Consider the following 26,316-nt stretch of genomic DNA (forward strand, 5'->3'; position numbering starts at 1 on the left):
CAGCACCTCCCAGTCGCGAACCATTTTAACTCCCCCTCCCATTCCTCAGACGACTTGTCCATCGTGGGCCTCCTGCAGTGCCACAATGGTGCCACGCAAAGAGTGCAGGAACAGCAACTCATATTCCGCTTGGGAGCCCTGCAGCCCAATCGTATCGATGTGAAGTTCCCAAGCTTCAAAATCTCCCCTCCCCGACTGCATCCCAAAACGAGCCCAACTCATCCCCTCCCCGCACTGCATCCCAAAACCAGCCCAGCTTGTCCCGCCTCCCTAACCTGTTCTTCCTCTCACCTATCTCCTCCTCCCACCTCAAGCCGCACTTTCATTTCCTCCTGACTAACCTCATCCTGTTTGCTTGACCTGTCCGTCCTCCCTGGACTGACCTATCCTCTCCCGACCTTCCCACCGATACTCTCCTCTCCACCTATCTTCTGTTGTCTCCATCTTCGGTCCGCTTCCCCGTCTCTCTCCCTATTTATTTCGGAGCCCTCTCCCCAACACCCTCTCTGATGAACGGTCTAGGCCCGAAATGTCAGCTTTTGTGCTCCTGAGATGCTGCTTGGCCTGCTGTGTTCATCCAGCTTCACACTTTGTTATCTTGGATTCTCCAGCATCTGCAGTTCCCATTATCTCTGGATAAAGGAGAAGATAGGTGGAGTGGAGACAGACAGGTTAAAGAGGCGGTGGATGGAGCCAGTCAAGATGAGTGTACGTGGGGAGTTAGGGAGGGGATCGGTCAGTCCAGGGAGGACAAACAGGCTAAGGGGGTGGGATGAGGCTGGTAGGTAGGAGATGGGGGTAGGGCTTGAGGTGGGAGAGTGGGTAAGTGGGAGGAAGGACAGGTTAGGGAGGTGAGGATGAGCTGGGCTGGTTTTGGGATGTAGGTGGGGAGGGGAAATTTTGAAGCTTGTGAAATCCACACTGATACCATTAGGCTGCAGGGTTCCCAAGCAAAATAAGTGGTACTGTTCCTGCAACCTTTGGGTGCCATCGTTGTGGCACTGCAGGAGGTCCAGGATGGACAGTCCATCTGAGGATTGGGAGGGGTAGTTAAAATGGTTGGCGACTGGGAGGTGCAGTTGTTTAGTGTGAACCAAGCCTCCGCTTGGTTTCCCTGACGTAGAGGAGGACCACACAGATAGTGGGAACTGCCGATGCTGGGGAGTCTAAGATAACAAAGTGTAGAGCTGGATGAATCAAGGGCTATGGGGAGAGTACAGGGAAGTGGAGTTGAAATGCCCATCAGCCATGATTCAGATGCCAGAGTGGACTTGATGGGCCAAATGGCCTTACTTCCACTCCTCTGTCTTATGGTCTTATGAACACAACAAGCCAAGCAGCATCATCCAGCTCTACACCTGTTATCTCAGATTCTTTTGTGTCCGATTCCTGACAAAAGATCTGGACCAAAAACGTCAGCTTTCCTACTCCTCTGATGCTGCTCAGCCTGCTGTGCTCATTCAGCTCGACACCTTGTTATCATGGAGACAGCACATGTTAGGTGTCTTTGCTACATCAAGTTTCCTGAGTGTCATAACCTATATGACAATGTGTATCAGCTCTGAACTTATTTGTATGTTGAAGCCATTCATGTAATTTGCATGTGAATAAATTTACATTTGGACTCTGGTGAAATACAAAGAAACCTAGACTTGTTTGAAAATTAAATCGACTTAATTAATTCAGTCATATAATTGGCATAAAAATATAAGAAATTAATCCTACTCAAAATCTTGGAGATGTGTTTGTTTGGCATTAGGGTATTGAAGGTGGAGATGTGGTCAATAAGTAGGAGCTTGATGTAGATGCCCTTGTTATCTGGACGTTCCAGAGATGTGTGTAAAGCCAAAGAGAGGACATCGACGATGGATCTGCTGCATCAGTAGGTGAATTGCAGTGGATCAAGGTAATGTGGGAGGGTGGAGTTGATGTGACCCATGACCAACCTCTCAAAGCACTTCATAGTGATGAAAATGGATGTAAGAGCCACTGGGCAGCAGTCATTTGAGGCTTCTGGAAAAATTTGCTGACGTTCAGTGCGGGGATCTTAAAGCTTTAGCATGAACATCAGAAAATTGGAGAAGCCTCGAGCATATGAGTACAGGTAGCTGAGGGTAGGGAGGGCGGGAATTACAGAAATCAAAGAGGGCAAGACACAGAGAGAGAGAGCGAGAGAGACAGAGATCAGAGTGAAGAAATGATTGGCCTGGTAGGCAGTGGAAATTACATGATTTTCCATGGAACATGCAGACATCTTCGAAAAACAGGACATTGAGTTTTCAAAGTTTTGGAAATTAGTGTTATAGTTGATTTAGAGTGAATCAAATTGCTGTTCACACCATTGCCATCACCTTGCCCTTGTCAAGACAGACATGGATAAAGTTCTCAAAGCTGATAGAAAATTGAAAGCACTGGCATCCTGTGACGATGGTACGTTTCCTTCCTTTAAAAATAATGCTTGCAGCTTAATTGGCATAATAAAGAGCACAGGGGCTCTGCTTGACACTGCCGCCTCACGGCACCAGCAACTTGGGTTCAATTCCACCCTTTGACTATCTGTGTGGAGTTTGCACATTCTTCATGTGTCCGCATGGGTTTTCTCTGGGTGCTCCAGTTTCCTCCCACAGTCAAAAGACGTGCAAGTTCGGTGGATTGGCCATGCTAAATTTCCCAAGGAGTTCAGTGATGTGTAGGTTAGGTGAGTTATGGGTGGATGGGTCTCGGTGGGATGCTTTGAGGGGCAGTGTGGATGTGTTGGACTGACGGACCTGTTTCCACACTGTAAGGATTCTCTGATTCATGATTCTATGATTTTACTGAGCACAAAGGTACAATATTAGCCCGTCATATTTGTCTCACCTCTTGACACATTGACAAGAAAGCTTTAATTTCAGTTTCTGTGCATTTTCAATGTGTCTGCTGTCTCTAACAAGGCTTGACTGTATCTCCTTCTCTAATGCACATCTCCTGTCCCCTAACAAGTAGAGGTGTCACTTGCTTTTCATTCAGTACCATCAGTAAAACAATAGCCTCCATATTCCAAGATAATAAAATGTGAGGCTGGATGAACACAGCAGGCCAAGCAGCATCTCAGGAGCACAAAAGCTGACGTTTCGGGCCTAGACCATTCATGAAGCTTTTGTGCTCCTGAGATGCTGCTTGGCCTGCTGTGTTCATCCAGCCTCACATTTTATTATCTTGGAATTCTCCAGCATCTGCAGTTCCCATTATCTCTGATACTATTTTAGCCTCCATATTCTATCCAGCGGCTTCTCTTAACACTCACACACTGTTCTTTTTTTCCTCCAGGTATTGACCACTCATCATTTCTTATTCCTCTCCTCATCTCATCTCTCTCACATACGCTCTCTCGATCTCTCCTCTCCCTATTCTCCCCCAACACTTCACTCAGGCACAAACAGAAGTTCACAGTCACACTATGTTGCACATGCATATCCTATCCCTCATGCACAAACATACTATCCACACACACTGACCGCGGACAGACACACGCGGACAGACACACACACACACAGAGTCACGTTCTCACTCATTCATACTCCATACTGTCATACAATCATGCATGGTCTTGCACACATTCCGTGGCACACTTGCATGCCCTGTTCGCAGGATCTTTTGCCAATGTTCATACTCTCAACTACACACAGACACACACACACAAAACTCTCCCTCACACACTTGGGCTTACAAATTCACTTGCTCTCAAGCTCACTCGCTCTCACAGACACTCTCACTGCCTCATGCATGCTGTTACACTCGCTTTTGTGCTGACTCTCGTTTACACACTCTTGAGCACAGTCACTGGCGCACACATTCTGTCCTGCGCACGCTCACACTTTCGTGCACTGTCTTTGCACTCTTGAACACAATCATATGTTCACCTCTCTCTTGCACACAGTCAATTTGATTTAGAGTATTCATTATTACATGTGCCTAGGTACAGTGAAAAGTTCTGTGATGCATGCAGTATAGACAGATCATACCATACAAGGTGCATTAGTGAAATGGAACATAATGACAGCAACAGAGAAGATGCACAGAGCGCAAGATCAAAATTAGATTTAAAATTTTAAGTGTTCTATTCAGATGTCCAATAACAGTGGTGAAGAAGCTTTTCTGGGATCTGTTCACACATGAATACAAACTTTTTGACACCTTCCTTTCAGAAAAGGGTAGAAGAGAGTGTAATTGGCGGGTGAGAAAGACCTTTGATAATGTCAGTTGCTTTCCCGAGGCAGCAGGAAGTATAGGTGGAATCAATGAGTGGAAGGCTGATTTGCATGATGCACTGTGCTGTGTTCATGACTGTGGAGTCTGTTGTTTTCTTAGGAAGAACAGTTGCCAAACCATGCTATGATATGCATCCAGATAGGATGCTTTCTCTGGTACATCAATGAAAGTTGCCCTTTATATTTGAATTGCCTTAGCCTCCTGGGAAGTAGAGACATTGGTGTGCTTTTTTGCCCATTGCGACGATCTGGGTGGACCAGATTTTTCACAGTCATTGATGTGACTCCATTATGGCGTGTTAACCAGATCAACAATGTCATTAAAAATATCCTGAAGGAGGAGGACTGTAAGACGCAGCTCGATGTACACTTTGGTAAGATGAGTGATGAGGTCTTGCATCAAGTGTTCCGAGAGCTAGGCAGTGGATTAAATAGCAGAACCTCTAAAGTTGCAATCTCTGGATTATTCGTGGTGCCACATGCTGAGAAGGCAAGAAAAAGGGGAAGAAAACAGATGAATGCTTGGCTCAAGTGTTTGTGTTTGGGGAGGGATTTAGACACATGGATCTGAAGGACAATTTGTGGGGATGGTATATCCTCTACAAGTTGGCTGGTCTGCAGCTGAAGCAGAAAGGAACCAAAATCCTTGCACAAGGGTTTGCTAATGTGGTGAGGAATTTAAGCTGTCGGCCTCCAAGCAGTGGGCAATTGAAGAGCAGGTAATTCACTGAGGGGTGAGAAAATAATAATATAAAGATTATATTAGTGGATTTCAACTGCACAACATTAATTGAGATAACATAAAAGTTTGACTTGGGAAATAATTCTTTAAATACATTTGAGAGATTATTTAACATCACCATGTAGACGAGCTTGTAAGGGACCTACTTCTGGGACACAAAGGCAGTGTTCAAGGTGACAGTGGCTAAGTGCTTTAGTGATAGTGACCACGACAACAGACTTTTCAACATGGGAGAGGAGATCTGTTTAAAAAAAAATGTTTTTGGTTTGGGGTAAGGCATATTTTACTGAAACAAGGCAGGATCTGGGTGTAATATTTTGGGAAGTTAGTTGAGGGCGAATCTACAGCAGAAAAGGAACTGGGAGAGTAAAGGCCAGCTATGTTCCGTTTTGGGTGAAATTTATGATCAACAAGCCTGGAGAACCCTGGATCTTGAGGAATGTTCAGGACATGTTTATGACAAGTGCAAAGGGAGCAAATGAATGGATGACTAGTGACGTATAAAAATGAAGTGTGAAGATACGGTGGTGGCCAAGATTGGAAAGAATATCAAGATATTCTGCAGGCATATCAAGCAGGAGAATAACCAGGGAAAGAGTAGGGCCAATTAGAAACCGGGGTGTACGAAGGGTGATGGGGCAATCTGTGTTCAGAACTGAAGGGCATCGATACAGTCGACAAGTACCTCCCATCTGTCCTCCCTTCAAGGAGGAGCATTGATGTCTATAAAGCAGGAAGATGCAGTGTGAAATTGAAATTATTGGCTGGTTTAAAAGTGAACAAATCCCCACGCCCATATGAGTTGTTTCCAAGACTGCTGTGGGAGAAGAGAAAGAAAATCTCTTCAGAGATAGTAGGAACTGCAGATGCCGGATAATCTGAAGAAACAAGGTGTAGAGCTGGATGAGTGCAGCAGGCCAAGCAGCATTAGAGGAACAGGACGGCTGATGTTTGGAATCTGGACCCTTCTTCAGAAATGGGGCAGGGGAAGGGGATTCTGAAATAAATATGGAGAGAGGGGGAGGCGGATTGAAGATGGATAGCTGAGAAGATAGTTGGAGAGGAGACAGACAGTTCGAAGCGGCGAGGATGAAACCAGTGAAGATGAGTGCTGGTGGGGGGTTAGAACATAGAACGATACAGCGCAGAACAGGCCCTTCGGCCTTTGTTGTTGCACCGACCAGTGAACTAATATAAGCCCACCCCGCTACACCAGCCCATCAGCGCTCATCTGCTTACCCAAGGACTGTTTAAATGCCCCGAATGTGGCTGAGTGAACCACATTGGCTGGCAGGGCGATCCACGCCCTTACCACTCTCTGAGTAAAGAACCTGCCTCTGACATCTGTCTCAAATCTATTATCCCTGAATGTGTAGCTGTGCCCCTTTGTACAAGCTGAAGTCATCATCCTCGGAAAAAGACTCCCACTGCCCACCCGATCTAATCCACTGATCATCTTGTATGTCTCTATTAAATCCCCTCTTAACCTTCTTCTCTCCAATGCGAACAGACCCAAGTCCCTCAGCCTTTCTTCGTAAGACCTTCACTCCAGACCAGGCAACATCCTGGTAAATCTCCTCTGAACCTTTTCCAATGCTTCCACATCCTTCCTGTAATGGGGCGACCTGAACTGCACGCAGTATTTCAAGTCAGGCCGCACTAGCTACATCTTTTAATTTACTAGCACAGAGTACATCAGGTCCCAGATACCTATCGACCTTTAACCCCATTAGTTCCCCGAGCACCTCTTCTCTGGTGATATTTCTTGTCTGCTTTTTGCTCTTTGTTCACTAAATAGTTTTGAGATGGTATTTGTGCCTTTTGCTGTGAAGACTGACATAAAGCATTTATTTGTCTCATTTGCCATTTCCTGATTCCCCATTATTATTTTTGCAGCCTCCATTCTTTAAGGGATCTGCGTTCACTTTGACTTCTTCCTTCCTTTTCATTTGTTTAAATAAGCTCTTATTGTCAGTTTCTTTTCTATTTCTCGACTTTGAAATCTTTCCTTATTTCTGGTTTCCCACTAACCTTGGGCACTGACTGTTGAATTGGCAGAACATTGGAGAGAATGCTGAGGATATGGAAGTTTTGGTCTGGTGAATAGTACTCGACATGGTGCTGTTGCCCCCACTCCTGCTCAGGTGTCTCCCAGTTGAAATGCCAAATGGGACTCTGCCCATGCTCTTCACAGCTGCCCTGCAGCATTAAATGGCTGGAGGCAGGACATGGGGCGCCTCTTTGATGGAAGTTCTACCTTGTAGAACTCCTGGCCACTTAGAGCCCAGAAGAGTCTGAAGTTGCTGATGGCTGGATGGCAGGTCCCGGACGAGAGGTTCGGAGTGGTCGAGGGTTGTTCGGGGATGTTGAAACGTTGGATGAGAGTTTAAGGGCGTGAAGTGCCTTGGATCAGGCCAAGGGGCCTGTGGATGAGGATCCCCTACCAACTCAGTTTTTCGAGGCTGGATTGTGCATGTAAAGCTCACTGCCTTCCTGATTGACATCTATCTCCTTACGCAATAAATTGCCATCAATTGATCTCAGCAGGCCAAAGGATAGGCAGGCTGCTTGACAGTTCCCCAGAAGTTCCACACATGTACGCACAAGTGCCCTCCAGATTTTATGTGCTCCTTCCCACCTTTGTATTTGTGGGATGGGGCTGTATAATGGAGCTCGTACAGTGCTAAAACGAAGAAGTTATCCTGAACCTTGAAATAGGACTGGAATGATGCACCCAAATCTGGGACTAAACTTCAAGAGTAATAATTTTGGTAGTATTGAGTAATAATGATGAAATTTACCCAACCTGTTTTAGGATTGTGACATTTTATCAACAAATTTAGCTAATGCTATTTTCATTGGAGTACAGGGGATTAATAAGTAGTTAATGGAGACATAAAGGATTATGATTGGTTGGGATAAGATAAACGTGGAGAGGCTGTGTTCCCATGGCTGGTGGATGATGTTACAAGGAGAAGGGAATGCATTCATGTTTTGGGGAAAAGATGTAGGGCGATGTAGAGGGGAATTTTTTTCAAGCAGTGAACGTTCATGGGCCAGGATCTCTCTGCCTGTGAAAGGGTTAGAAGCCGAGAAAATCAACGATTTCACTCAGATGAATGCATATCTCTGGGAGCTTCATTCCTCATATTGCCATTAGATTTTATTTATGGAGGTTCTGTTGTATTTGGAGTGGTTCGATTGGCATTCCATGTTTTGACCATGTTTGCCAGATTTTGTTGGCATCATGTGAACTAAAATGAATTGATACTTGTTTAACTACTAATTGTTTTTGGTAGATGCTGTAGAACATACCATGTGTATGACAAAGGAGCAAAATTACAAGAGAAATCTAGTTCAAAACCGAGGTAACAGAGCGCCTTTTTAAAATGAACAAGAATGTGTGATTAACACACTTCATAGCTGCAACCTAGTGTGATTTAAATGAATGCTGATTACCAGCAGTGAAATAGGGGTTGTAAGATCCACTATTTGAAACGAGTAAAGAGCCAATTAGTTTGTACTTTGGATTTGGGTGTAGTGAGAATGCACGTCGGTTGAAAGAGATGGATGTTTTAGTTTAAATTGTACTGAGTCCTGCTTCATAAATATAAAGGAGGGCTTCATAACATACAAAGCTACTGTTCCTCCACCATTGTTCTGCAGAAATTACTGAACCAAACGACAGAATATGACCAGCATCATAAGACCATAAGACATAGGAGTGGAAGTGAGGCCATTCGGCCCATCAAGTCCACTCTGCCATTTAAATCATGGCTGATGGGCATTTCAACACCACTTCCCTGCATTCTCCCCCTAGCCCTTGATTCCTTTTGGGATCAAGAATTTGTCGATCTCTGCCTGGAAGGCATCCAACGTCCTGGCCTCCACTGCAATCTGCGGCAATGAATTCACAAGCCCACCACTCTCTGGCTGAAGACGTGTCGTCTCATTTCAGTTTTAAATTTACCCCCTCTAATTTTAAGGCTGTGCCCACGGGTCCTAGTCTCCCTACCTAACGGAAACAACTTCCTAGTGTCCACCCCTTCTAAACCATACATTATCACTGACGGTTCCCTAGTTAGATTTGACATCGTGCATTTGAGAAGGAAATGGCCTGTTTCCTTCATTCCAGAGTACTTTTGTGAATCATTGTATTTATTTCTAGGCCAAATACAGGAATTAATTTTATTTGATAGCTCAATAAGTTAAAACTGTAATCAAAGTTAGTTTTCTTCCTCCTTTGTAGTGGATCTGTTGGAGTTGCACACAGCGCAACGCGTCTTTGATCAACACAAATTGACACAAACCGAGCAACTTCTGAATGTGACTGAAGTAATCAACTGTTTAACGTCCATTTATGATGTTTTGGAACAAAACCACAAGGACTTGGTCAATGTGCCACTCTGTGTCGACATGTGTCTGAACTGGCTGCTGAACGTATTTGATACGTATGTATGATTTACACTTTAATGTAGTATGTTTAGATTCTCCTAAGGTGCATTTAAACTGCATCCGACATATTGGATTTTGATATGTACATGATCCGTTCAGTGAAGATGAAGATTGTCGACTGATTAAAATCAATCCTGGTATTGTTGACAGAAGGTTTCAGTATGTTCTAATTTCATTTCACTTAAACAGATAAAGTAGTTGAAAGTTTTAGCGATTTTTGTTTTAAATCGTAAAATTGAAACTGATATACTTTGGAATCCATTTGGTCAGATCTGTACAGGATCATGTAGACATCTTGACACTCTGATTGTAATGCTCTTCACGGTGACAAATGTTAGTGCTGGAGAAAGATGTGTATAAAGTACACAATATGAACATCATCCAGTTAATGTCAAGGAATAAACGGCCAGATGTAGAATAAATTTTTATGTGACCCTCAATCTCGTAGAGTCGTACAGCATAGAAACACTGTGTCTATGCCTCCCAACATACACCAAGCTGCACTAATCTCATTTATCGGCACTTGTTCCACAGCCTACTTGACCGAGCATTTTAAATGCTCATCCCAGATGCTTTTTAAATGTTGAGAATACCTGCCTCAACTACCCTCTCAGGCAGCGTGCCCCATATGTCTACCACTTTTTAGATGAAAAAGCTTTTCCTCAGACTTCCTCCAAAGCATTTAATCCTCACCGTAAACTTGTGCCATCTGGTCTTAGACACATGTGCCATGGAGAAAGGATTCTCACAATGTATTCTGCCTGTGCCTGTCATAATTTTCTTTGCCTCAATCAGATCCCAACCCCAACCTCAGCCTCCTCTGCTCCAAGGAAAACAAACCCAGCATACCAGTCTCTCTCATAACTGAGAATTTTTTACCTCGCCAGTATCTTGAAGGGCATTAACTGTGCCATTGTGGTATTTTCCAGACTAATTGTCGTTCAGCTTATCTCAGTCAGATTGTTTAGTAAACTCCATTCAGGAATAATGTTATGCACTTCACTTGGAAATGTATTAGGACTGTGACAGTATATTGGGGAATCCTTGCAAGCGGAGAGAATTTTATTTTCTTTCAGTCCAGGCTGGATACAATTCATGGACTTGGCAATGGACGTCCAGGGTTAAACTTTCGGTGTCCTCCTATCCACCCCAATCACCTTGAATTTACCGTTAATATAAAATTGAGCTTTGTCTGCATGAGATGTGTTCCAATATTAAATCGTTATTGCCACTGTCAATTTTGACATTCTTCATTAGGTGCGTACCCTTCATATTGATAGCAGCTCAAGCTGCTTCAGGATGTCAAAACCAAAATGTTGCCTTTTCCAGGGAAGTTGTAGATATTGAGCTGAAATTCTCGCTAGGGAGCACTGAACGACATGCACTATTTCTCAGTACCACCCTCATTAGTACTTATTCCCTTTTTCTACCTGCCAGACAGAAACTGGATGCTCCGAATTAACAACATGAAATTCTGAGTGGGTGTGTGGTGCTTCCACATTGCTCAATGCTCCTCTGCACCTCCAACTTGGGCACTAGTCCGCAGCATCTGCAGCCACACCCATCAGGAGCACCCCATGTCCACAGTTTTGACATGTGACATGTTCCAGCCTCAGCACATCATGGCACATCACAGATCTGCTTTCAGTACTCTTCTGTACTTCATTACTGCATTCTGGATTGCAGCAGCCCCCCACATTGCAGTGCTACTGCCAGGGCACTTTTATATGCAGGGACAGGCACCCATTCGTGTATTGGGCCACGTTACACATCAGGACACCTTGCTTGAGCTCTCAACTCTCATTGTGTCCCTGCATGCATGCTAACAGCTCCTCTGCCTTGTCTTCATTTGCCTTGTCTTCTTAAGGTTTGCCCCTCCGCCACATCTGACAGACTCATAACGCTACTATGTTGATTAACTTTTTAGCATCGAGACCAAGCCAGACAGCTTGTCATGCTTGTCAGCAGTCATCAATCAAAGGAGTGGATGTGTTGCCGTTCAGCACCGTGATATGTTGATCTCACACCCGCAGTATGTGCCAGCTGCAGAAGCACAGAAGGCATTGCATTGTCTCCAACCACATGGTCATGCTTCAGGTTCCGAGGGGAATGGTCTCCAGTCAAGCGAGGCAGTTTCAGGCAGCAGATCGAGGTAACTCCAGGGCATTGTCTGATATCACTCGAGGGGCTTGGATGCAATCAGTTGGCTGCTCAGAATGACCATGGTCAGGACACTGTCGTCATAGGTTGTGAGAAGTCAAACATTGGACACCTCACTACCTGTGTTGGCTCTTTCTGCCCTACTGTGGGCTGTTTTTCCTGGAATGAAACAAAGGGAGGAATTGAGTGAGATGAAATGAGGTGGTGCATTTGTTAGTGCTCATGTATGTTTGGGAAGGGAGGTGAGGTCTCCTGGGTGAGAGCAAGAGGCACAGAGAATATACAGGATTAATAGCCTTGGGGCCTCAAGTAGACGAGAGCAAGCGAAGACAGACATTGAATGCTTTGGTGAGAATGGTATTACATGAGCTGTGCTGAAGGGTGGTGCAGAATTAAAGAGAGTGTGAATGTGAGGTAGCACAGACCAATGAGGATCCTCTTCCATTGGAGCAGAGGTCACTGATCCTGCAGCACTGCTGTATGGTTCTTTTGGTGGTTGAGACTGCATTGACACTGGACAGCCTCAGATGAGTCTGGCCGAATATTGTGTTGTGGCCTCCTGTGCTTGTCCTTGGGAAAGAGGACAGTCCTCCACTGCACCAATCCATCCACCAGGACCTCCAGGTCCCTAACTGTAAATAAGGTGCTAATTTCCCCTTTCCTGCCCTGTCTGGGACAAATGCTATGAACTGTACAAGGCAGTTCTGGATTCTGGGTATTTTACTGGTTCACAATAGCCTTTAAACATGGCACTAGTGCCAGTAATACCGGGATGTTTCAGTGGTGGCAAACACGTGCAGTTACGATGAGTGTAGAACTAACTAGCGTCGGCTGAGGGAGGCACTATAGGAGCATTGTTGCTAGTTATTGAATAGGTTTGCAACAACAGAGTGGGAAAATTTGTGAGGTCTTTTGGAAAGATACTGTCCTTGCAGTGCAATAAAAATAACACTGAACTAACATTCCAGTGTTTTAGACCTTCAGATTTCAGAACAGATTTAGACCATTCAGCCCATTGAGTGGGATCTGTCATTCTCAACCTCCTGTGTCCTCACTAAGCAAGAACATATCTATCTATGCCTGAAATCAACTCTGACTTGGCCTCCACAGCTTTCTGCATCAATGAGTTCCACAGATTCACAACTTTCTGACTGAAGAAATTCCTCCTCACCTCCATCCTGAAAGATGGTCCCTTTGACTCTGAGGCTGTGCCCTCAGGTCCTGGTCTGTCCTACTCGTGGAAACATCATCTCCATGTCCACTCTATCCAGGCCTGACTGACCTTCAGTGTGACCCCCTTCGTCCTTCTAAACTCCATCGAGTACAGACCCAGAGTTCTCAGCCACTCCTCACGTGACGGTGCCTTCATCCCCAGGATTATGTTTGAGAACCTCCTCTAGACCCTGACAAAGGCCAGCACACCCTTCCTTAGATAGATGGCCAAAAACTGCTCTTAATATTCCAAATGCAAGATAACCAGAGCCTTACACAGCCTCAGCAATACATCTCTGCTCTTATATTTTTGCCGTCTTGAAATGAATGCTGACATTGCATTTGCCTTCCCAACTGCCAACTGAACCTGCATGTTAAAAGAATCCTGAACTGGGGCATCTTTGTGCTTCAGATTTCTGAAGCCTTTCCCCATTTAGAAAATAGTCTATGCCTGTACTTGCCCATCTCTACAGACTCTCTGTGACCTCCCCACTTCCTCAACACTACTTGCCTCTCCACCTATCGAAATGTCATCTGCAGACTTAGCAACAACGCCCTGTGGACAACAATACCATCAGTTCCTTTGTCGAGATTGCTAATGTATAACGTGAATGGCTGTAGTCTGATCTCTGATGAGTGCGGAACTCCTGTAGTTGCTGGCTGCCATCCTGAAAAAGACCCTTTTATTGCCACTCTCTGCATTCTGCCAGTTAGCCGATCCTCTGTCCATGCCAGTACCTACTCCCGAACACCATAAGCTCATTTTTTATTTTGAAGACTCCTGTGTGTCACCTTGCCAAAGGCTTTCTGGAATTCCAAATAGATAAAGTTCAATGGCTCTCTTTGGTTTTGACTCACTGGTGACATTCCCAAAGAATCTAACAGAGACCTTCTCTTGACAAAGTTGTGTTTTCTCAGCCCAATTTACCATGTATTTCCAAGTATTGCCATGTACTTCCAAGCATTGTCCGGTCTCATCCTTAATATTGGACTCTGAAATCTGACCCAATGACCAGCGCCAGGCTAACAGGTCTGTAATTTCTCATCTTTTGCCTCCCTCCATTTTAAACAGGGGTGTTATATTTGCCATTTTGCACTCCTTTGGGACCCACCCTGACTCCAGTAACTCCTGAAAGATCACCAATGCCCGCATGGTCTTCTCACTTACCTCCTTCAGAACTCTGGGGGACAGTCCATCTGGTCCATGTAATTTACCATCTTCTTGGAATTATAGAATTCCTACAGAGCGGAAAGAGGCCATTGGGTCTGCACCATCTCCGCAAAGAACATCTCACCAAGACCCAGCCCTGCACTGTTTCCCGGCAAGCTCAGATTTGCCACGGCTGATCCACCTTGCCTGCACATCTTTGGACTGTGGATGGAAATCAGAGCACAAGGCGGAGACACATGCAGACATGGAGAGAATGTACAAATTCCACACAGACCCTTGAGCTTCCCCTGTACCATCTCCTTAGTGATGGCCACCACACTCGCTTCTGCTTCAGACTCCCTTAAAGTTCTACTACTGGTGCCTTCCAACCTCAAGACTGATGCAAAATACTTGTTCAGTTCCTCTGCCATTTCTTTGTTTCCCAACACGACTTATTTGGCCCCTCTTGAAGTTTTCTTTGCATTTTCAGGGGTGTTTACAATAACAATATCTACTTTATAGTGTTGACAAATGGATTGTTTAGATCATCACAGAAACAATAAGCAAAATTCGTCAGTATTCTCATTTAACAATTATATATATTAATATCACAGTCAATGCATTTCCATCAGGTAAGCACGTAGCTGGAACTTTCTAACCCGGCAGTTTTCACTTTTCTGTTCTTAACAAGAATACCTATTTATTACAACAGCATAGATTCTAGCTACAGACAGATATTTACAAACATTGGACATACATCTGTATGAATTAAAACTGTAAACCCCCTGTCAACTCATCTTCCTGCAGACAAACATAGAGTGGAGATGGATAAACCATGGATATTATAGGTGGAAAAAAATGCTAACTAAGTCCTAACTAAGTGGTTCCGGTTCACAGGATTTGCCAAGATGATCTTGAGAATGAAAAACAAATGAATAAATATCGCAGAGTGACTTATTATCTATTAAAGCATGTGTTGATGATATGGCATTGCTGTGATCATAAAATAGAACATTGTCCAAATTCCTGTGAGCATTACCGTAGTTTTCATTTGTATTCTCCATGTCGGGAACATATTTATTTGGTCCTTCACTGACTAAGTGACCTTCGCTCATCTACAGTGTTCGGTTGCAAACAGCCAATATTTTATTATTCTAATTGAGTAACCATGGTTTGGAATTTTGTCATGGAAATGTATTTCACTTATGTTACTCTGCGTAATTGTAGCCAATCCTCCATTGGCAAAGAAACACACAACTACAGCAGTTAATAAAAGAAAGAACTGCATTTATGTAGCACATTTTATGGTCTCAGGCATTAAAAAGTACTTTATAGGCAGCTAAACTACTTTTGAAATGTCGTCACTGATGTAGCATAAGACAATGTGTAGTGTTTAAAATAGTCAGAAGTAAAGAAATATGAAATGAAGTAATAATAAAAATAGTGAAAAAATATGAAATTATGAATGTGAAGAAATATAAAATCTCCAGTCCCTTGCGAGTGGAGACATAGAATCAGGAGATGTAGAGTCAGTATGGAGCCTACCAGGGAGGAGGCCATTCTGGATCTGGTGTTGTGCAAACAACCGGATTTGATCAGGGACCTCTAAGTAAAGGAGCCGTGAGGAGGTAGTGACCATAATACAATAATTTTTGATCTGCAATTTGAGAGGGCGAAGGGAGAATTGGAAGTGTCAGTATTGTAGGAACTAGGGAGCTATGAGGGAGGAGCTGGCCAAAGTTCAATGGTTCAATACCCTCGCCGGGATGGCAGTGAAACAACAATGGCAGGTATTTCTGGATATAATGCAAAAGGTGCAGGATCAGTTCATTCCAAGGAGGAAAAAAGATCCTAAGGGGAGGCAGGGATGGCCGTGGCTGACGAGAGAAGTTAAGGACTCTATAAAGATAAAAGAGAAGTAGTATAACCGAGCAAAGATTAGCGGGAAGCCGGAGGACTGGGAAGCTTTTAAAGAACAACAGAAGATAACTAAAAAGGCAATACGCAGAGAATAAAATGAGGTACGAAGGAAAACTGGCGAAAAATATAAAGGAGGACAGTAAAAGTTTTTTTTAGGTGTGTGGAAAAAAAAGGTTAAGACTAAAATTGAGCCCTTGAAGACAGAAATGAGTGAATTTATTTAATGGGAACAAGGAAATGGCACAAGAGTTGAATAGGTACTTTGGATCTGTCTTCACTAGGCAAGACACAAGCAATCTCCCAGATGTAATCGTGGCTGAAGGACCTAGGGTAATGGATGAACTGAAGGATATTTATATTAGGCAAGAAATGGTGTTGGATAGACTGTTGGGTCTGAAGGCTGATACGTCCTGATGGTCTGCATCCCAGGGTACTTAAGGAGGTGGCTCTAGAAATCGTGAACACATTGGTAATCATTTTCCAATGTTCTCTAGATTCAGGATCAGTTCCTGCGGATTGGAGGGTGGCTAATGTTGTCCCACTTTTCAAGAAAGGAGGGAGAGAGAAAATGGAAATTATCGACCGGTTAGCCAGACGTCAGTGGTGGGAAAGAATTATAAAATTAAATTGCGACTCATTTGGACAGCAGCAACAGGATAGGTCAGAGTCAGCATGGATTTACGAAGGGGAAATTGTGCTTGACTTATCTTCTGGAATTTTTTGAGAACGTAACTATGAAAATGGACGAGGGAAAACTCGTGGATGTAGTCTACCTGGACTTTCAGAAAGCCTTTGATAAAGTCCCACTTAGGAGATTAGTGAGCAAAATTCGGGCACATGGTATTGTGGGCAAAATACTGACTTTGGTTGTAAACTGGCTGTCTGACAGGAAGCAAAGACTAGTGATAAACGGGTCCCTTTCAGAATGGCAGGTGGTGACCAGTGGGGTACCACAAGGTTCGGTGCTGGGACAGCAGCTGTTTACAATATACATTAATGATATAGATGAAGGCATGAAAAGTAATGTTAGCAAATTTGCCAATGACACAAAGCTGGGTGGCAGTGTGAAATATGAGGAGGATGTTATGAGAATACAGGGTGACTTCGACAGGCTAGGTGAGTGGACGGATGCATGACAGATGCTGTTTAATGTGGATAAATGTGTGGTTATCCACTTTGGTGACAAGAACAAGAAGGCAGATTACTATCGAAACGGAGTCAAGTTAGGTCAAGGGGAAGTACAACGAGATGCAGGTGTTCTTGTACATCAGTCAATGAAAGCAAGCATGCAGGTACAGCAGGCAGTGAAGAAAGCCAATGGCATGCTGGCCTTCAAGAGGAATTGAGTATCGGAGCAAAGAGGTCCATCTGCAGCTGTACCGGGACATGGCTTAGAAGGATGAGAAGGGGTCTGATTGAGACGTATAAGATTATGAAAGGATTAGACACTCTGGAGGCAGGAAGCATGTTTCTGCTGATGATTGAGTCCAGAACCAGAGGACACAGTTTAAAAATAAGGGATAGGGCATTTAGAACAGAGTTGAGGAAAAACTTCTTCACCCAGAGAGTGGTGGATATATGGAATGCTCTGCCCCAGAAGGCAGTGGAGGGCAAGTCTCTGGACACTTTCAAGAAGAGATAGATACAGCTTTTAATGATAGTGGAATCAAGGGTTATGGAGATAAGGCAGGGACAGGATACTGATTGTGGATGATCAGCCATAATTATAATGAACGGTGGTGCTGGCTCGAAGGGCCGAATGGCCTTATCCTGCCCCTGTTGTCTATTGTAAAAGTTAATTGTATAAGAATGATTAAGACGGTCCCTTTATGTATGGTGTTGGCAGCTTGTTCAGATAGGGAAAACAACACGGCTGATCTTGATTCTGCTCCTATTTGTTAGACAGAAGCCTCTTCGAGCAATAATTCTTGAATGTTGATGGGACGTTGAAACGCAGGTAGATTATCGTGATCACTTGTTGAAAATGGATAGCAGCTAGTAGTTCTCTTTCCACTCAACTAGTGACCAGTCGGCAATGGTCAAACAGTACGTAACCCAGAGATCACAAGCTCCCCTGAGACATGATGTCAGTTGAGTCTCATGAATAACTACCTGCAGATGGACTATCTGTAGATTAAACATGGTATTAAATCTCACATATACTGCTCTCAACCATTTCAATCAAAGTGTTTATCACTCGTTGCATCGAAACAGATCACACAAACTGAAATGGCATATGCACAAATACCAACATACAAGTTCTATATAGTGGCATTTTGTTTAAAGTTGTACTTATTAAATGAAAGGGTGGAGTATAATCTTCACAAATCATATTAAGATGCTGTAGAAATCTATGGAAGTGAGAAATTTGTTTTTTGATTCAATACATGTCTGACAAATGACAATTCAAAGAGATCTTTGTTTCAGCTCGAGTGGGTCGCGGAGTCGTCCTCATTAGGGGCATTTAAGTGACTATTAGACAGGCATATGGATGGTAATATAAGATAGGGGTGGAGGTTTGATAGACCAGAGGTTTAGGGTAAAAGTTCGGCAGAACATTGTGGGCTGAAGGGCCTGTACTGTTCAATGTTCTATGTATGTTATGCTGTATTCAAATAAGTAAAGTCAGTCATGACATTCTGCAACTTCCTTTTCCAGGGGTATGAGTGGAAGAATCAGAGTGCTTTCTTTGAAAATTCGCTTGACGTGACTCTTCAAGGATCATCTGGAGGAAAAATACAAGTGTCAGTACTAAATCTATCATTGCTGATACACATGTAAACTGTAGATTTAACTGTATGTAAACTTTGTTTAACAAACTAGCACACTCAATAAACTGGCAAAAATTATACACCAGATGTTTACTGTATTCTCATAATCTCTGTGATGTCTGGTGAGGGTGCAAGTGAGAAGGCTCCCTGCCAGTAAGTTTTAGTTAAGGCAAAGTTGCTTCATTACTGAAGTTATTTATACTGTAAATGAAGGAGAACAGTGATGCATATATCCTGTGCATTATGTTCCTATTATTGAGTGTGTGTTTTTTTTGTGCGTGTGGACCTATTGATCGACTGGAATTTTTGATTACTCAGCACATTCCTGGTACCACGGGTGCTGTTTCACAAAAGGTTTGCTGTATTAGTATATTTCTGTATTTAGTCACTGCCACTATGAATGTTAAGTCATAACTTGGTCTGTGCAGATCCTGCACAGTACATTCCTGCAAGATAAATGATGCGCTACATATGTATGATGCTATTGTTTCTCAAAGACACTAACCTTAGCTGCTGTTTTTGTTACCAATAATGTTTTCGTCATTAGAATACTGGGAAAAGTATTCAGAAGTGCTGTATGACTCTACTGCTCACTTGCAGCAGTGATAACACTTAATGTGAGGGCATGTTTTTCCCCATTTGTTGTACTGTTTGTCAACAATGTATCTCACAAACTGATGGGCATATTTCATGAAAGCTGGTACGTATGGGTATGGTCAAAGGAAGAACTGATTAGTTTTTGACAGATCCAGATTTATTTCTCTTTTTTTAAAGCATCAGTTAAAATCGGTCGGATAGGCAAATGATCATCTTTCTGGAATATTGTTGATTGATTTCGAATGTTGTGGATTGTGTCAGCCATGACAGTAGAATTTGTCCCAACTATCAAAATATGAGCAGATTTTTGAGAGCAGATTATCAAATTGGCCTGAAGCTTTCTCAGTGAGATGGAAGCTTTTAATAAAAAGGATTTATTTTGTTAGCCTTGCTTTTACAAAGAATCAGTCAAGTGGAGAAATACCTCCAAGAAAAGCTGTGTAATTATAGACTCATGGATGTTTGTTGCACAAGAGGAGGCCATGTGGTCTGTAGTTCCTGCACTACTCAACAAAGATCTGTCTACATTGAACTCACATGGCATTGATTTCCTTTTTGACTGTTTGGCCCATAGCCTTGGAGTCTACGGCAACACAAGTGAACATCTAAATACTGCTTAAATATTCAGACACTTTCTGAATCAGTCACAGTTTCAGTCAGTGAGCTCGGGACTCCCACCACACTGGGGTAAATATGGTCTCCTCAACTCCCCTCCCCTGTCTACGAATGGAAAAAGCAACTTCCAGTTATCCTTTCTAAGCCCTTCAAAATCTTAAACACCTTTACCAGGTCCCCTTGTCTGCTCCAATCTTGGCATCGGTCAGTTGGGCAGGTCAGTGGAAAATTGATATAGCCTGAAGAAGGAATAAGATAAGAGAGTACTTAATGTGGCAAAGCCTGTCATGCCCGATGGAGGACAGCAACGGCCGTCAGCAGTGAAGTCCACTGGCAAGGATGGGCGGGCCTGAGCCCAGCACAGGGGAATACGAGCCGTCACTGTGGAGCCCTCGTTCAGAGTGTCTGCAAACTCGTGGCTTCAGAAAGGACTGTAATGTTTGACTTTTTAAACTTTTGTTTTTATTTTTCTACTGTTATATTAAGAAGACTGTCATGCTGAACTTGTTAACTTATTCATTTATTTTCCTAACATAGAACATGGAACGGTACAGCACAGTACAGGCCCTTCAGCCCACGATGTTGTACCGAACTTTTACCCTCATCCTCAGGTCTATCTAACCTCCACTCCTACCTTATACTGTCATTCATGTGCTTGACTAATAGCCGATGAAATGCCCCTAATGAGGCTGACTCCACTACCCTCTCCAGCATTGCATTCCACTCCCCTACGACTCTGAGTAAAGAAGGATGGATAAATTTTCTACATCTGCATCTAAAATTTTGTACCGAGGTACTTTGTACCTGAGATGGCACCGTCTGAGGTGACATTGTACTCTTGTACCCTGTATTGAATACATGTGATAATAAAACCTAAATCTAAATCTAATGCATAGCAGGACACTGGGAAGCTTAGAGGAGAAAAGGGATCCTGGGGTACTTGTTCATAAATTCCTGAAGGGGTCAGGTCAGGCTAGTAAGGGTTGTTACAAAGACATATAGGACATCTCCGTTTATCAGTCGTGGCATAGATTGTAAGAGTGGGGAGGTCACTTTGGAGCTGTTTAAAAGTTTGGTTAGGCCACAGCTGGAGTCACGTGTGGAGTTTTGGTCACCACCCATTAGGAAGGATGTGATTGCACTGGAGGGAATGAAAAGGATGTTGCATGTGTTGGAGCATTTTAGCTGTGAAGAAAGGCTGGAAAATTTCAGATTATTTTCTGTGAAGCAGAGAACGTTTGGCGGGGTGAGTGGAGGTCCTGATAGAGGCATAGAAGATTATGAGAGGTATAGATAGGTTGAGTAGAAAGCATTGTTCCCCTTAGTTAAAGCATCAATAACGGTAGGGCACAATTTTAAAGAGAAAGACGGGAAATTTAGAGGAGCTTTGCGGAAAATCATTTTCACCCAGAGTGTGGTAAAGGTCTGGAATGCATTGCCTGGGAGGGAAGTTGAAACAAGAAACCGTACAACCTTTGAAAAGTACTTGGATGAGCACTTGTAATGTCATAATATTTTTGAGAATGGTCCAGTGTGTAAAAATGGGACTAGTATATGTCGCAGTGTATTTTTAGAGGTACAGCCTTAGTGGGCTGTAGGACCTCTTCTGTACTCGATGATTCCATGAGAACCCCCAGCCCAGGCAGCATCTTGGTTTTTTCAGTAATCTCCAGGATCACACCCTTCATAGTGTGATCCCTTGCCTTGTTAGCCCTCCCGAGTTCGTTAGCTCACACTTTTCCTGGTTGAGTTCCAATTGCTGTGTCCCGCTGACCAGTCTGTTGATCTCCTCCTGAAGTTTATTCTTCCTGTCTGTCAACCAATTTGCCAATTTGCCTTTGATCCCATGGCTGTTATTTACATGACCATTCCACCGATATCCTCCTCACTGAATTAATGATTTGCTCGCGACACGGTCATACAAATTGTGTTTAAGCCCAAATGAAGAATATACATGACGAACTTCAAGGGCCCTTGTGGCAAGCCCTGCACAACCCCACTGAAAGCAAACATCCTGTCAAATAGATATCCCTCTACCATCAATCACCCTGTGCTCTCTGCCTCAGCCAGTTTTGGCTCCAGTGTGCCTCTTTGCCTTTGATCCCGTTGACTGTTGCTTTCTTGATCAGTCTGCCAAGGGGGACTTTACTCAGTCAACATCAAATGCAGAAGTTCATCAATCTTCCAACATCTCCTCAAATTTGGATCAAATTTCTGAAATGTGACCTCATCTTAACAAATCCATACTGACTATCCCTGATTAATTCATGCAAGTACATTCTACCCCTAAGAATGCCTCTTTGTAGCTTCTCCAGTGCTGAGATTATTCTGACTGGTCTTTAATTTCCTGGTCTGTTTCTCTGTCCGTTTGATAATAGTGGGACAATGTTAATAGTCCTTCATGACTTCACGTGTGATTGACAAGGGTTTGAAAATTGCTGCCAGGGGCCCAGATATCTCCTCCCTCACTTCCCTCGCTACCCGAAACGTCAGCTTTTGTGCTCCTGAGATGCTGCTTGGCCTGCTGTGTTCATCCAGCCTCACATTTTATTATCTTGGAATCTCCAGCATCTGCAGTTCCCATTATCTCTGGTATATGTTTCAGTTCGGCCTGCAGATGTATCCACTTTTAAAGTTGCTAAACCAGCTGCATCTCCCTATGTCTTAACCTCTGATGTTCCGAGGTCCTCTGCCCTGATATCTATACTTGCAGTGTCCTTCTCCGTTGTAAAGATTGACGCAAAATATTCATTGAGGACAGTGCCCATGTTTTCCAGGTCCACACAAAGATTACCTCTGTGAAATGAATGAGGAGATATCAGAGAGTTTTGAGATTTACAATCAAGAAAGACATTGACAAAATGACTTCCTTGGAGAATCATACAACATACATTGTCCATTGTTGTAAACAAACAGAAGTTTTTGTTTCCACAGTTGTTTGCAAATAGCCAATCAAGATCATAAAATAATCTTTCAACATAATTTACAAAACAAGGCAATTGAGGAAGATGTATTGGATGTATTGAACTCTCAACTACCTCCCTGAAGTTGAGGAATATCAATATTTTTCTTCTGGATAACTTTGGCAGATCTCTTCAAACAAGTCGCTGAACCCACAGATTTATGTGACCAACGAAGCCTGAGTCTTTTGCTTTACGATGCAGTCCAGATCCCTTGGCAGCTGGGTGAGGTAGCTTCATTTGGAGGCTGCAACATTGAACCAAGTATCCGCAGTTGCTTCCAACATGTAAGTGTGCTCTGCACCAATTCATAAGGTCAAGCGGGTCCACTTGCCAGTATGATTTTTGTGCTCATTTTCGGTTTGAATTAGTTCCAGAGGCTAACATGTACCACCACGAATCCAAGGCTATCATGTTGATAGGTAGTCAATGTTTTTATTAGATTAATGACAAAAAACAATGTCAGAAACCCCAGTGATAGTGTATGAGATACCATATCACTGAGGATAGCGGACGTAAGCTTGACATAATTAATCATGCAGCTGATCTTTTATTTCCCTCCAGGGCCAGAACAAACCAGAGATTGACGTTGAACGCTTTGTCGAGTGGATGAGATTGGAGCCTCAGTCCATGGTGTGGCTGCCTGTTCGACACCGTGTGGCAGCTGCTGAAACTGCAAAACATCAGGCTAAGTGTAACATCTGCAAAGAGTACCCAATCGTAGGTTTCAGGTGAGATGTGCAAACCAGCAGAAAGTTAGTGGGAATTAGTTTTTAAAGAAAGCTTTAACTTTCGATGTTCTATTGGAAACTCTGTCAGTAAATGATACAACTGAAATCGTCAAAAATCCCAACAAATTTATGGACCAGAGAAGTAATTAGGATAAATTAAGTTTCAACTTCTTTACCTTAATTTTTGTGAGAGGTGAATGCTGCATGTTTTTGGTATTTTGTTCACAGTTGCATTGATCACAGACACTGTGGCTCAGAACGGATTGTAACTCGACTTGCGGTTGCTTCTGTAATTTGCAATTATTGGGAATTTACAGAAAGGCCTTTTTATTAGTCCTGTAATCAGTGTGTGTGCATCCTATGAAAGTGATTGCTGTGGTGTTGCTAAATGAATGATAAAACGTCTTGTCCATAATTAGTAAATTAAAATGCATATTTGGACAGGATTTCTACGGGGTAATTGAACCTTTTTGGTTAACTATTCTCCTACATTTCTAAGATTGACCATCTTGGAAAAGGTGCGTGTTACTGCCATTGATCTGACCAAACAACTCCCTGTCTAAGAAGTGAGACCCCAACTGTGGATGAAACTATGACTACCATAACTAAGTAAAGAGCAACAGCGACCCGGAGTCAATTGAATTCCATCTGAAGCTTGAGGAATGGTGGCCTAACTCTGAAGGCCAAGATCTGTTTGCTTTTCATGGACTATGAGGAACAGGGCAGGATTTCACAGAATCTTTCAGATGCCATATCTTGTACAAAACTGAAGGAGAAATGTCAGATTGCTCAAAGAACCATGGGATCACCAGCCTTTCCATTGCTAGGAAGATTCTGGCAAGATTACTTCTGAATAGGTTTATGCCACCATGGCAGATGAAAACCTTCCATGCGAAGGGAACTTTGTGAAAATGTTGGAGACAGAGCAGGACCAAATTACAGGAATGATTCCAGGGATGAGATATTGCATTATGAAAATTGACTGGGGGAGTTGGGACAGTTTTCCCCGACTTTCCTAGCATTTGTTTCTCCCCAAACAATTTACCGTTTCTTCAAAATAAAAAGAAATATGTAATTTAACTACTTAACTTGCATTCCTTCAAAGGTTGAAAATATCTAAACAAAAATGAACATTTCTCTTACTTCTTTATAGGTACCGCAGTCTCAAGCACTTCAATTCTGACATCTGCCAAAGCTGTTTCTTTTCGGGGCGCACATCAAAGGGACACAAGTTACATTGCCCCATGGTGGAGTACTGCACTCCGGTGAGTAATATAGTATTCCACTTGATAGAATTGTTCCAATCAGTGGAAACTTAGGGATTTAACCATTTAAATACAATCTTCCCTCAAAGTTGAAGTAGTTTGCTAAAATGATAAAAGGCCAACAGCTTAAATCAGGCTTCAATACCAGAAATGCAATATTGTGCAGAAGCTCTTTGAGGTCAAGTTGAGGCTCAAGGAAGAATGTGCCATCACGCCCACCCTTTTCTCCAGCTTTGCCACCGCCATTCTTAATCTCGTGAAGAACAAGCTTCCCAGTGGCCTGGACAGGATTGATGGAAAACCTTTTAACCTCAACCAGTTGAAATCGAAGAAGAAAATGACACTGACCTCGCATATGGAACTTCAGTATGTGGTTCACAATGTCATTTCCGCTCTCAGAAGTCTTCAAATCTCCCTTAAGGCCTTTGCAGAAGTATACTGAAGAATTAGCCTCAACCTTAAATTTGCCACCCAGGTTGATCGGGTTGTTAAGAAGGCATACGGTGTGTTAGGTTTTATTCATAGAGGGATTGAGTTTCAGAGCCATGAGGGCATGTTGCAGCTGTACAAAACTCTGGTGCAGCTGCACTTGGCATATTACGTACAGTTCTGGTCACCGCATCACAGGAAGGATGTGGAAGCATTGGAAAAGGTGCAGAGGAGATTTATCATGATGTTGCCTGGTATGGAGGGAAGGCGTTTTGAGGAAAGGCTGAGGGACTTGAGGCTGTTTTCGTTAGAGAGAAAAAAATTAAGAGGCGACTTAATGGAACCGTACATGATGATCAGAGCATTAGATAGGGTGGACAGTGAGAATCTTTTGGCTCGGATGGCCATGTTTGACACGGGCCGGACATAGCTTCAAATTGAGGGGTGATAGATATAGGACAGAGGTCAGAGGTAGGTTCTTTACTCAGAGAGTAGTAAGGGCGTGGAATGCCCTGCCTGCAACAGTAGTAGACTTGCCAACTTTAAGGGCATTTAAATGGTTGTTGGATAAACATATGGATGATAATGGAATAGTGTAGGTTTGTTGGGCTTCAGGTTGGTTTCATAACATCAAGGCCGAAAGGGCCTGTACTGCGCTGTTATGTTCTGTGTTCGAACCTCAAGATGACTCAAATCCTTTACCAATCTGTCATGTTGTGGTCCATCTTTTCATCAAAATTAATAGAGAAATCCTCCCAAATGTAGAACATTTCCCTTAGATGGGACGCTCTCTCTCTTTTAAGGCTGACATCGATACAGAGATTCTAACATTACGTCCAATCTGCGAGTGGCACCTTTGGACTCCTAAGGATGAGAATGCTCAATTGTGACATCTGTGCTGATCGCAAGATCCTTGAGTTCAAGGCATGCATCGTTCAGCCTCTTCTATATGACTGTGAAACCTGGATAACATAGAGCTGCCACTTCAAGACCCTTTCAGCACAGTTTTGTCATGGATTCTCCACATCAGCGAGGAGGAAAAACCTCCCAGCATCAGCA

The 26,316-nt window shown here is 43.2% G+C and overlaps 1 long non-coding RNA gene across 1 annotated transcript in view; it reads left to right on the forward strand.

The window, feature by feature from the left end:
- The window catches only part of LOC132209304 (uncharacterized), a 102,181-nt gene that overhangs the window by 1,938 nt on the left and 73,927 nt on the right, over nucleotides 1-26,316 (forward strand). The window contains exons 2-7 of the long non-coding RNA XR_009445408.1: nucleotides 9,242-9,443; nucleotides 11,375-11,599; nucleotides 18,548-18,633; nucleotides 22,962-23,119; nucleotides 23,397-23,563; nucleotides 24,717-24,828. This is a non-coding gene — a long non-coding RNA (uncharacterized LOC132209304). The remainder of the gene's footprint in view (nucleotides 1-9,241; nucleotides 9,444-11,374; nucleotides 11,600-18,547; nucleotides 18,634-22,961; nucleotides 23,120-23,396; nucleotides 23,564-24,716; nucleotides 24,829-26,316) is intronic.

This window comes from Stegostoma tigrinum, unplaced genomic scaffold (assembly GCF_030684315.1).
Source record: "Stegostoma tigrinum isolate sSteTig4 unplaced genomic scaffold, sSteTig4.hap1 scaffold_83, whole genome shotgun sequence".
In the NCBI taxonomy this organism is placed as follows: Eukaryota; Metazoa; Chordata; class Chondrichthyes; order Orectolobiformes; family Stegostomatidae; genus Stegostoma; species Stegostoma tigrinum.